This window comes from Arvicola amphibius, chromosome 3, assembly GCF_903992535.2.
Source record: "Arvicola amphibius chromosome 3, mArvAmp1.2, whole genome shotgun sequence".
Lineage (NCBI taxonomy): Eukaryota > Metazoa > Chordata > Mammalia > Rodentia > Cricetidae > Arvicola > Arvicola amphibius.
This window is the reverse complement of record NC_052049.1, coordinates 65,827,109-65,840,107: the sequence shown is the minus strand read 5'-3', so window position 1 is coordinate 65,840,107 and position 12,999 is coordinate 65,827,109. Positions and strand designations below refer to the sequence as shown.

At 43.8% G+C, this 12,999-nt stretch overlaps 1 pseudogene; it reads right to left on the bottom strand.

Moving 5' to 3' along the window:
- Positions 1 to 396: 396 nt before the first annotated feature.
- Positions 397 to 704, bottom strand: LOC119809237 (annotated as a pseudogene).
- Between the last annotated feature and the right edge of the window lie 12,295 nt (positions 705 to 12,999).

The window sequence follows — 12,999 nt, the reverse complement described above, 5'->3', positions numbered from 1 at the left end:
AAAGTCCAGATTGCCCAACAGACTGGCAAAGTCAGTTGTGGGGATCAGGTCCCAACAGGTCTCTGGTCTTAAGGGAGTTAAGTCTATGTTGATGGTACAGGGGGAAGAGGATATAAAAATGAATTTAGTTTTTCCACACTCTTGGTGGCCACATATTTCAAGACCAGGACATCTCTTCTGAGAGCCAAGAGTAGTCTTTCAAATTTATCAAGGAAAAATATGTTCCATCATCAACCATTATCAATCCAGCTTCAGACATTGTTAGTGACACATGTTCCTTCCCCCAAAAAACAATTAAGTGTTCTGTGTGCTAACAACATAGCTTTAAAAAAAAAGTAAAACAAAATTCTGCATTTTTATAAAACTTGATAAAAAATAGTATTTCTAACTGTACAGTCACCAGAAGTACACAGTTATCAAAAATACACACATTTCACTTGGTGTCACAGCGCCTTCAGCTTTTTGTGCCTGGTCTGTTTTGGTGGCTCCATTCTCTGCAGGATTATTCACATCCTTACCAGCATTGGCCCTCCCCTTCTTCCCTTGGTGTACCTTCTCTCCCTTCTTTGCAAGGGACTTTTCAGGCTTGGACTCTGGCTTTGGAGGGCAGTTTTAACAGACAACCTTGCCGATCTTCTCTGTAGCTTGTCTTTCACCTTGGCCATATCTCCTTTAATATCTCCTTCAGTCTTTCTTTTGTCCATAGCAGCAGTTGGGGAGAGCGGGGCATCAGCACTGAATGCGTGAATGCTTGGATGCAGCGGCAGGTTTGGCCTGGCTGGTGGTTATTCTTGCGGCTTCTTGCATGATTTTTTCTTTTTTAGACAGGGTATCTATACAAAACTAAGACTGGTCACAGACTCTTTAGACAAAGCCGACTGCTCTGAAACTCACAATCTCACTGCCCCAACATCCCAAATGACAAGAGTACACCTGGCTACCACCAGATCCACTTTCTGGAAGATACAAACATAAAACATACTGCCCAGACTACCAATTTAAGCCATTTAAGCAAAGATCTGTGCTCAACTATGTTCATAGCAGCATTATTTGTCATAGCCAGAACCTGAAAACAATCTAAATGCCCCTTGACTGAAGAATGGATGAGGAAAATGTGGTATATTTATATAATGGAATACTACTCAGTGGAAAAAAAATAATGATATCTTGAAATTTGTAGGCAAATTGATGGAGCTAGAAAACATCATATTGAGTGAGGTAACACAGACCCAGAAAGACAAATATTATATGTACTTGTTCATAAGTGGCTTTTAGACACAAAGCAAAGAAAACCAGCCTACAGTTCACAATCCTAGAGAACCTAGACAACAAAGGGGACCCTAAGAGACATACATGGATCTAATCCACATGAGAAGCAGAAAAAGACAAGATCTCCTGAGTAAATTGGGAGCATGGGGACCTTGGGAGAGGGTTGAAGGGGAATGGAGAGGAAAGGAGGGGAGTAGAGAAAAATATATAGCTCAATAAAAACAATTAAAAATAAAAGTGTGTATCAATCTCATTGAGTATCATGTGTGTCACTGTAATGTGAGAACTAACTTGTGGCTCCTCTCTCTAGCATTTGGGCAACTCTGGACAAGTAAACATGCCTTGTGGGTTTGGTGCCATATTCATAAGATGGTGCTATCTTATACCAGTGTCATGATGCCCTGAAGCCTGGGACTTAAACGCCTACAAAAAGAAATAACCTATGTCTCTTAGCTGGTTTTCTTGAATTTATTGAGACATCAACAATTATTCAAAGACACCAATGTAAATAATTGCACATCTTTCCATTCCTCAATATAAAGCAGTAGATTTGTTCGACTTTGGAAAGTTTAAAACTTTAAAATTTTTATTTCTTAACAATTTCACATGCATATAAAATTTGACCATATTCCCCACTATATTCTCTTTTTGTCTTACTCCTCCCATCAATCCCTTCTTTCCCAGAAGACTCTCCTCCCCTACTTTTATGTCATGTACACGTGTGTGCACATGTGTGAGCATGCGTGTGTACACACAAATGTGTATGCTCCCACACGCACACAACTGACTACTTTTTAAAAAAAGTATTTAAATTTATGTGTGTAGGTCTGTGTGGATATAGGATCCCCTGGCAGTGGTATTACAGACATTTGTGAGCCACCATGCTTGAGAATCAAACCACGTCATCTGGAAGAGCAGCAACTGTTCTCTTAAGCCCTCAGCCATCTCCCCTGATCCAGTACATTTAGTCCATATACCCGCATGAACATGGTGGGAAATTATTTAGTTAAGTAAAAGCAAATTACCAGTGACAAAACTCTGAGGAATACGGTTCCCCTAGCCAGGCAGCCAGTGCCAGTGAGAAGGAGCCCTCCGCCATCCACAAATCCAGAATGTTGATGGGCCCAGTCTGGTCCAGTGAGAAGGAGCCCTCCGCCATCCACAAATCCAGAATGTTGATGGGCCCAGTCTGGTCCAGTACACTGAAGGTACACACTGATGCTGTGGGTTCATGCCTCAACATGAAATTTAAAAAAAAAAAAAAAAAGATTTTGGAAATAAATGAGCGCAATCCAACCCCGTAGTTCTCTGAAGTATATCATGTGGAACCCAGTGTAATCACAGAGACCTCTTGAAATTGGACATGTCCCCCAAGAATCCCATCCGTAATATTTCTGTACAGAGACACTGGCCTACAACTTTCCCATGGTGAGCCCTGAGCTATCAGAAAAGAATACAGTCAAGGAATATCACTTTTCCCTCTGATTTCCTTTCTGCCTACAGGTAGCAGGAGCCCTGGAGGCAGGGAGGGAAAACTCTGGAGTCCTTGGTGTGGCCTAGAAAGCAGCCTAGGATTTGACCTCCTTCCACACCTTCACTCCTTCCACACATCAGCCTCCTAGCAAAGCCGGGTCCTTGTCATCCTCAGTCCAGTTAAAGCGGGCATCTCGGCTCAGGCACAGTTCACGGCTGTGGCACCGGAGATTGCTATAGACAACATGTGCTTTGTTATGCAGGCAGCCTCTGAGGCCTTGGCTGCACGGCACTGGGCATTGTTCTGCACAAATCCAAGATAAGCTTGACAGCGAGTTTCACTTTCTTAATGTAAATTTCAGTTACCCCAAGTCTGGCTCACGTTCTTCTGAGAACTCTAAAGGAATGTGTGACATTCCTTCATAGCCCTACATTTGGCCTTGCATTCATTGATACGGTCATGTGTGTGATACATCTCTACAACTCACTTTTTAACATTTTTGGCTTATTAATTCTACCATTCAACCTCAGTTACAAGGACAGAAGTTTGTTCTAGCTGATTTGTACAACAGTTTAGACTTGATTTCAGAAACCAGATCTGACAAGATGGTAGAGGCCGCCATCCCTGTCGGGAGCCTCAGGGCCACTCCAGGGAGCCTGAGAGACCCACAAAGGCTTTGTGGGAAGATAGCGTGGCAGAGGATGAGCATGCAGAGCCCAAAATATCTCTGGAAGAATTGAAAAGAAGCAGGTCTTATGGGAAGATACTTTTAAAAAATGTTTTCATGGAATTGATAAAAAGATGGCAGAATGCACCCAGGACAGTGGAGAGAAGCAGACCTAGAGATGCGGTGGCAACAGCAACCGCAGTGAGAGTGTGGGAGCATGGCCACATGAACAAAGGAGCACGTGGTAGCCAAGTAGGGCCAGTTCCCAGACTGCCAGGAATCTCCGGACTGCCTCACACCCACCCCGTCACCACCCACTAGGCTAGTGATGCTGCCAGACCCTGGAGCCAGGATTGTGGCAAGGATCAATGCTGCTGCTGCTGCTGCTGCTGCTGCTGCTGCTGCTGCTGCCGCTGCCGCGGCCGCCGCCGCCCTCCCTGCCCCAGGAAAGAGAACATGGTTCTATGGTATACTGGCAAGCTGCAAACAAGATGGTCATGCCAGACAGGCTGCCCAACCACGAGATCACCTTGCCTCTGGAAAGCAAGAATATATCCGAGATGAGAAATGGTTAAGTTTCTTCAAAAGACGCCCTTGTTCCGTGCTGCCGCCAGAGGGCGGGTTGAGGTCTGGGGTCCATGCTGGCAGAAACCAAGTTTATGTTCATCATCCTTGCTGCTTCTGGCTGCTTTTGGCAGGCGCCTGTTTTGCAGTGGTATGGATAACTTCAGACTCATAATGGAGAAAGAGAGATCCTGAGATACTTCCGTGACAACCTCTCCCCCACCAAAAAGAGAAGAGATTAGAGGAGGGAAGGGGAGGGGAGGGAAGAGGAGGGGAGGAGAGGGAGAGAGAGCAGACAGAAAGATATTGAAAAAAGTTCTTAAAATTTGTGATAAAACCCGGGCGGTCCCAGCGCTCGGAGGCAGAAACAAGCGGATCTCTGTGAGTTCGAGGCCAGCCTGGTCTACAATAGCTAGTCCAGGACAGGCTCCCAAGCTACAGTGAAACCTTGTCTCAGAAAGAAGAAAGAAAGAAAGAAAGAAAGAAAGAAAGAAAGAGAGAGAGAGAGAGAGAGAGAGAGAGAGAGAGAGAGAGAGAGAGAGAAGAGAGAAGAGAGAAAGAAAGAAAGAAAGAAAGAAAGAAAGAAAGAAAGAAAGAAAGAAAGAAAGAAAGAAGGAAAGAAAGAAAATTTTGTGATAAAGAGTGTATGTTGCTATTCACAGTTGTTGGCTTCTGGCCTGTTAGGGTAGGGATGGGAGTGACTCAGGTCTCTTTAAGAAACTGCCCACTAGGAGTTTGATCATGCTCCAATGAGTATATTGGCAACACAAACTGAACTTGATGTTTTTGCTTTGTTTGGGGGGGTGGGCACAAGGGTGGGAGGATGAACCTAGGAGGAATAGGAAATGAGTGTAATCGTGGTGTATTGTATGAAATTATCAGATAATTAAAAGAAGTATTATGTTGAGGATAAAACCTAAGTCTGACATCAAATCATGCGGGTTTGGAAGCTGTTTCAGTCACATATCAGTGTGTGGATCTGGACGGTTTTCTACACAGTTTTCTAGCTGTACTTTTGTTGTGTGCATCCTATATATGTGGGCGTTAAAGGATCTTCCTGTCAGAATATGATGCAGATTGAGCTAATTCATGTAAAGCACTTCATATAAATAAAATAAGCAATAAAGTTCACTGTTATTATCTAAGTATAAAATAGTTTGCTAGTATTTGTTTATAATTTCATTAATAATAATATTAAGAGGGTTGGAGAGATGGCTCAGAGGTTAAGAGCATTGCCTGATCTTCCAAAGGTCCTGAGTTCAATTCCCAGCAACCACATGGTGGCTCACAACCATCTGTAATGGGTCTGGTGCCCTCTTCTGGCCTGTAGGCATATACACAGACAGAATATTGTATACATAATAAATAAATAAATAAATATATTTTAAAAAATAATAATATTAAGAGATGATTTTTTATTGTTGTAGAGAATGGAAAGTTACAGGAGGAAAAAATAGAGCACAGTGGCAGTGACCAGGAAGTGACTATAAAGAAGCAGCATGAGAAAGCGAGAGCCCTAGCAGACGGTTCCATAGCGTAACGACTGTGACAGACGCATGCCTTCATCCACTGTTGAAATCCATAGCACTCACTGCACAGCACACAGAGAGGATATGTAATCATTGTAACATTTGGCACCTGGGACCCAAACCCTGGACAGGAATAAAGAAGGCCACTCAAAAGCCAGACTCACAGCGCAAGCTAGTTTTGTGGAACCAAAGCACTTTACTTCCAGATGCCAGACTGTACCACGTCCACCACCAAGACAGAGAACACAGACACGGGTGCTGTCACTCACAGCCATTGCTGTCCTTACAGACCCTGGAAGCTAGATATCAATACTTCCACAGCAATCTCTTGCCTACGGCCAGAGACAGTTTCTTGCTGTCTCTTCTTGGGCCACCACATGTCACTGCAAAGTCCTAGAAGGATGCAAAGGGTTGGCTGAGGCCAGATCACACAGTAGCTTCAAGGGAGGCTAGAACAATGAGCGTTAGTTTGGCTTTGTAATGATGACAAAGTCTGCATCTAACCATATTGACAGGTAAGAGAATTATGTCAAGAATAGAGATGAGCCGGGCGGTGGTGGCGCATGCCTTTAATCCCAGCACTCGGGAGGCAGAGGCAGACGGATCTCTGTGAGTTTGAGACCAGCCTGGTCTACAAGAGCTAGTTCCAGGACAGGCTCTAAAAAGCTACAGAGAAACCCTGTCTCGAAAAAAACAAAAACAAAAAAAAAAAAAGAATAGAGATGAGTTCAAAAGCTAAGAATCAAAATATGAACTAAAAAATTATTCAAAATTAATGTATCAACAGTAATTCTCTCAATAGATACTTGTATCACATTTATAGCAGAAAAACTAGAAATTCTTTCAGAAAATTACTTCTTAATAACAAATAACTTTAACAATAGTTAATTTTCTTATTTAATTTGAATATAGGTTTGAGTAAAAGCCAGAGGATTGGGGAGTTTGCTGTGAGATTGTGTCTTCTAATAACATCAGACACACTACCTATAAAGCCTCACCAAATGTGTGCTGACCAAGAAGAACAGCAAGGAACAGGCCAAAGTGAATTCAGAAAAGCCCAGGAGACCTCAACCCTACACAAACAACTGTATAGGCAGCCAAAGAAAGCTGGAAACAGGAGGGGTGGCCTTCTTCAGGGGCAGTGCTATTGGTTGTATAGTGCCAAATGATCAGCCCTGAAAACATCCATACAAGTCACACACTACAGACTGATCGGCTATATACATGGCTCTATTTGTATATAGCTGTGTACAGATTTGTGTATGTGCAAATGTATATATACAGATACATACAAACATGCATGCAATAGCAATTAATGAAAAAGGGGCCATGAGTTTCAACGAGATCAGGGAGAGGTCTGTGGCGTGGGGGGGGGGGGTATGCAGGGAAGAAAGAGAAGGAATGAATGTTGTGATCAAATTGCAATCTCAAAAAATAAATAAATATAAGATGTAATTCGCATTTTCACATATTCTCATTAAAAATAACTAAACTTGGAACCCATAAACCTTGAGTCTATAAGCAAGTCTTTTAAAAGCTTTATTCCAGAACTCTGCTGCCTCCTGAGAGAGGCAGAACTGCCCATTCTTGGGCCAGATGATTTTAGTTTTTTTTTTTTAGAGGAATAAGTTCCTCAGCTTCTCCATCACTTCCTTGTCCCATGCCATCAGCTCCCAGGGAAAGGGCTGGCCTTTTTCATCCAGGTTACCATGCTTGTCCACTCCTGCGTGGTACTGAGTGGAGGCAGAGCGAGAGCAGGGAACTGTGCTCAGGCTTCTAGGCTTCTTTTCCCATCAGCTGTTGCCACCTCATCAGGGAAACTTCCTCTTAAAGACTGAGAACTTTGTTATGATCTTCTTCTATAGTGGTATATGTTTGTGGTTGGGTATGTGAGTGAACATGCAAAGAGAGACTAGAACAGGGCACTGAAACTTCTGGAAGTACATCATAACTAGCTTCAAACTGTTTGTAGATAAAGCCTTAAGTTATCATTAAATGCAAGTGCTGGAAATCGAACTCAGGTCTCTGCAAGTGCAGTGTGTGTTCCTAACTGCTGAGCCATTGTTGCAGCCCTTTGCCTGCTGTATTATTTTAGAAGCCATTGTCATTCAACCCTTTGCATCTCTGGATATTCAGTCAAGAGTCCTATAGAAAAGGTGTGTCCGTGGACGGATTTAACATTGAGTTTCTAACATCACAGCTCACACTTGCTGTGGAAAGAAATAAAAGGCTTTAGTGATGCACAAAAGAAATTCTATTTATATAAGAAGAAAATTTTTCTGAAATTCTATGTAAGTGCTCCTGGGATTATGGAAAAATTATTTTTAATCAGTTAAAAAAAAAGAATAAGCCCAGGCTCTCTAACTCTGACATTAAGAAATGGTGAGGGGGACTCAGCCCACATGGGTGAAAGACACCCACAGGCCATCCTGGGTCCTCACCTCAGCGCTGACTGAAGACATCCACCGGCCCACCCAGTACCATTATGATGAGCAAAAGTATGTAATGGAGAAGCGGGAGACAAAGAGAAACACAGTGGTCCATGTGCAAAGAGACAAAGCTGAGGAAGCAATGGTAGTGAGGAACAGACTGAAGTTCTGCGTGGGCAGCCTGCTTGCCACCCAGGGCCAGGGTGACATCTGGGTCCAAGCTGTTGCTGAGGACCATGTCTGCGTCTGTGGTCCTACAGCAGGGTCTGTTTTGAGATCCGTGACCCATGTTGCCACCAAAGGTCACAAAGATGCTCCAGGTCTATGCCACCACCTATGGCTATGTTGGTGTTTGAGGGCCATGCTGATCTGAGTGGCTTGTGCTGGCATCCAGGGCCATGATGACATCTGGGCCCAAGATGCTCTCAGGGCCATGTCTATAGCAGACAGGGTCTGTGTTGATGTCCACGACTTCAGTAAACAATGAATGCTCTGAGGATGCTACCTGAGTCCACGTTGGGGTCAGAGGGTCATGTTGCAGCCAGGGCCATACAGATCTTAGTGGCCAGTGCTATCACTGGATATCATGGTGATATCCAGTCCCAGGATACAGCTGAGGACCATGTCTGTGCCTGTGGTCCCACTGCAGCCAGGGTCTGCATTAATGTCTGTGGTATCACCAAAGTCCATGCCAATGCCAGGGGACAGGGCTGCCACCTGGAACCATGTTGGCGCCCAATGAGCACACTGCCACTGGGGCCATGCAAACCTGAGTAGCCTGTGCTGCCACCTGGGGCCATTGTGACATCTGGACCCAGCTTCTATAGAGAACCATGTCTGAGTCTGTGGGCCTACCACAGCCAGGGCCTATGTTGATGTCCATGGCCCGTGTTACCACAGGGGTCCATAGGAACTATGTGTACTGAAATTTGAGGGCTGTGCTAAGCCACCTCAACCTTCACAAGCCCTGGGATAGTCGACCCTGCCCCTTCTAGACACTGCAGCAGGAGAGCTGGCGCCATCCTCCATGGGAAAGATACCCCTCACTAGGAAGAGATGGCACCACCCTCACCACAGGCATAGGAGAGCTGGCTCTGTGGCATTGGTGTAAGAAAGCTGGCTCTGTCCCGTGACTAAGGGACGTCCAGAATGACCAGCTCAGCTACCACCCAGGCCCACATCCTGGGTCCCGGGTTCCTGACTCTAACGTTTATCATCTATGAGCTGAAGGGGCTAGTCCTGCTGAACAATAGCCACAGGGTCACCATGACTGAGGCAATAGCAGAGTATCTGAGAGAAGTTTCCCTGCGGGTCCAGTGATAATGGTGGGCCCGAGGCCAGAGGCTGTGAACCAGACCAATGACGCGAGGCAGTGAACATTCGGAAGTGGGACTGATTGAATAAATGGTACGCTACATGACACACCGCAGCACCCAGTGCCACTAGAGTGAATGAAGACCACTTGGGGAGATGAGAAAGATGGAGGGGTGAGGTGGGGTTTGGTTTGGCTTTAATTTTGTATGGTGTTTGGCGGGAGGATGCTGCAGGGGTGAGGGGAGAGCATGGGGGAATAGAAATTGAATCAGATTAGGGTACATGATGTAAAATTCCCAAAGAATCAATAAAGAATTATGTTATTGAGGGCTAGAGAGATGGCTCAGTGGTTAGGAGCACTGACTACTCTTCCAGAGGACCTGGGTTCAATTCTCAGTACCCACATAGCAGCTCACAACTGTCTGTAACTACAGTTCCAGGTGGTCCCACACTCTCATACAGACATGAATGTGGGGGAAAAAACACCAATGTGCATAAAATGAAAATTAAATAAAGGCCTCTTAAATAAGTCAAACAAATTTTAAAAAGAATTATGCTATTAAAAAGAAAAAGAAAAAAATTAAAAAAAATAAATAAATAAAAAGGAAGGCCGGGCGGTGGTGGCGCACGCCTTTAATCCCAGCACTCGGGAGGCAGAGGCAGGCGGATCTCTGTGAGTTCGAGACCAGCCTGGTCTACAAGAGCTAGTTCCAGGACAGGCTCCAAAGCCACAGAGAAACCTTGTCTCGAAAAACCAAAAAAAATAAATAAATAAATAAAAAGAAAAAGAAAAAGAAAGAGAATTGAGAGAGGTCTGAGGTGAGGCGAAGTGTAAAGAAGTTATTGGCTTTTACCTTGGGAATGTTCTTTATTCTTATGTTCTCTGAACTTTTACAAGAAACATGTTTTCAGTACTCTGAGTGTAAAGATAAAGTTTATCAGCTTTTAATATCTAGAAAATAATTACTGAATGTTGGAAATCCAAGCAACAGCAAGTATACACAAGATTTAATTAGGCAAATATGTGACCTTATCTAAGACAAAGTCTCCTCTCCTCGAAAAGAATCTGTAAGACATGCAGACTTGTGCAAACTTCAGGGAAAGAGGATAGAAAAAAAGGAGAAAATAATCCCTACATTAGATGCTCTTGTTGGTTTGCATGTCCTGCTGCCCCTTCCAGGCTGTCACACTACTGGGCGATAGGAGAGGGAGCTGCACATGAACATAAAAGACAATGTAATTTGCCACAATTGGAACTGAGGTTTGCCTTCTTAATCTGGGTGCTATTATTAAATCCCATATTTTATATGTGCATGCATATAATGTGATGTAACAAGAAATATAACACAGTACATGCATCCACATCTGTGTGTTCATATAATGTGATGTAACAAGACATATAACACAGTACATACATCCACATCTGTGTGTTATATTCGATCACCAAACTTCCTGAGAGCAAGACTCGTATTTTGACCATTGTCTAGTTAGGGTTTCTATTGCTGTGAGGAGACCCCATGGCCACAACAGCTTCTATAAAGGAAAATGTTTAATTGGGTGACTTACAGTTCAGAGATTCAGTCCATTAACATTACTGTGGGACAAGAAGAAATGCATGCGGGCAGGCTCCTGCCAGAATAGTAGCTGAGAGTTCTCCGTCTTGTGGGTAACAGGAAGTTGACTGAGAAACACTGGGTTGCATCATGAGCATAGCAAATCTCAAAGCCTGACCCCTCAATGGCACACTTCCTCAAACAAGGCCGTACCCACTCCAACAAACTACCACAGCCATCTTTGTAACAGGGCTAGCTGGGAAATGCCTGACATCTAGTCCTCAACACAAATATTCTGAACTGTGTAGCAATATTCATGGCTACCACATCTTGGAGGCTTACAATGCTAGTAACTTAAGTATATTGTCATTACCTCTAATTCACTAAGTAGGAGTGGTAGTGTGAGTTGTGCTCTCCTGGAATGAATATACTGACACACAGTGACCCTTAGCTGTTGGAGATAAAACCTTCTGTGGTATTAAAGCAAAATAAGGTGTTGCATGAGTTCTAACTGGTCTTAATAGTACATACCCAGAGCCAGATATCAGGGTAAATGCTGAAAGATCAGACAAACGAAAGAGCAAGCTACAGCCAACTCTTACTTGCTAACTCCCCAGCTGAAAAAAAAAAAGTTCCTGTCTCCTTCTGCCTTATATTCTGCTCTCTGCTCAAGCATATCACTTTCTGTCTGTCTGTACTGACCTCCAGACCTCTATGATTAACTGGTGGCTAGCTCCACCCTCTGATCTTCAGGCAAGCTTTATTTGTTAGAGCACAAACAAATTATCACCACAATAAGATCATACGGTGTTCTTTGAAAGGGGACTTTCAGTCTCAGATACATGTCGAGGAAAGACAATATGAAGATATGAAATATCTCGATGTTAAGAGAGAGTCTTATAAAATCAATTCACATCTTCATCTCAGTCTTCCAACGTCCAGAAATGTGAGAAAAATCAATGCCTATGTTTTGCTGATGTATGGGTGTGCGTGCGTGAGGCTTTGCATACATAAGTGCAATCTTCCACGGAGGCCAGAAGAGGGTGTGGGATCCCCTGGAGCTGAAGATGCAGGCAGTCACGAGCTGCCTGAGTTGAGGCTGGGGACCAAACTCCAGTCCCCTGCAAGTAAAGTATACATTCCCAACCAGAAAACCATGCCCTCACCCCAGTTGGTATTTTTAAGCCTCTTAGTCTATGATACTTGATACCTGGAAAACTAAAGAAGCAGATAGTTTTTCCATAGTGCTGGGCTCTGCTGCGGTTCACTCTTCCATGGTCCAAGTGGCCTGCCTACCCTGTCAGCTTCCAGTAGATCAGTGCAAATTTCCTGACTCTGGGCCCTTTAATTTATTCTGATAACAGCACTGTTCTCTTTCTGCCTGGAGCTTCTCATCCATGGAGTGTTGATAGTATAACAAAGTAAGCCAAATAAAGGGTAAACAAGTCCTCTTTGGCTCAGGAGAAGCTTGTGCTTACAAACCAACCTCTCCCTTATATCCTGAAAACCAAGTGGCTTTGCACAGTACAGAAGAAGTTGGGAGTTGAAGAGTTTCAGTTCAGTGTCCTGAGATTCTCCAGGGATTTCCAAACAGCAGATCTTTAGAGAAACCCTGGCTATTGAACCTTCAAAGATCATTAATATTCAGCCTTTTCTGCTTCTGCACATGTAGAATATAATTTTAATTCTTTTATTTTTCTGGCCAAAATTTACTAGAGATGATCTTTGCTCCTTGAAGCACAAAACACCTCAGAGGTAGACACATTACCATACTCGTGATTTTCCCTTGGTAGTCTCAAACAGGCCAAAGAGGGGGTGAGCAGAAATGCTTTGTAAAATGGAATTCTCTGTCACAGCTATGCAGTGTAGGTAGGTGAGGAGCAGATGCTACTGTGAGAACCAACGTTTGCAAGTGCCACATAGAACTTAAAAGAAAAATCAGGAGCAAGGAAAAAAAACAAGACATGGGAAGTAAGAACAGCAGCCACACAGAATTCACTCAATGTGCTACAAAACATGATTGACAGGTAGGTGGTGGCGCATGCCTTTAATCTCAGCACTTGGAAGGCAGAGACAGGCGGATCTCTGTGAGTTAGAGGCCAACCTGATCTACAGAGGGAGTTCCAGGAACACTAGGACTGTTACACAGAGAAACCCTGTCTCCAAAACCAAAACCAAAACAAGCCATGATTGACGTGGC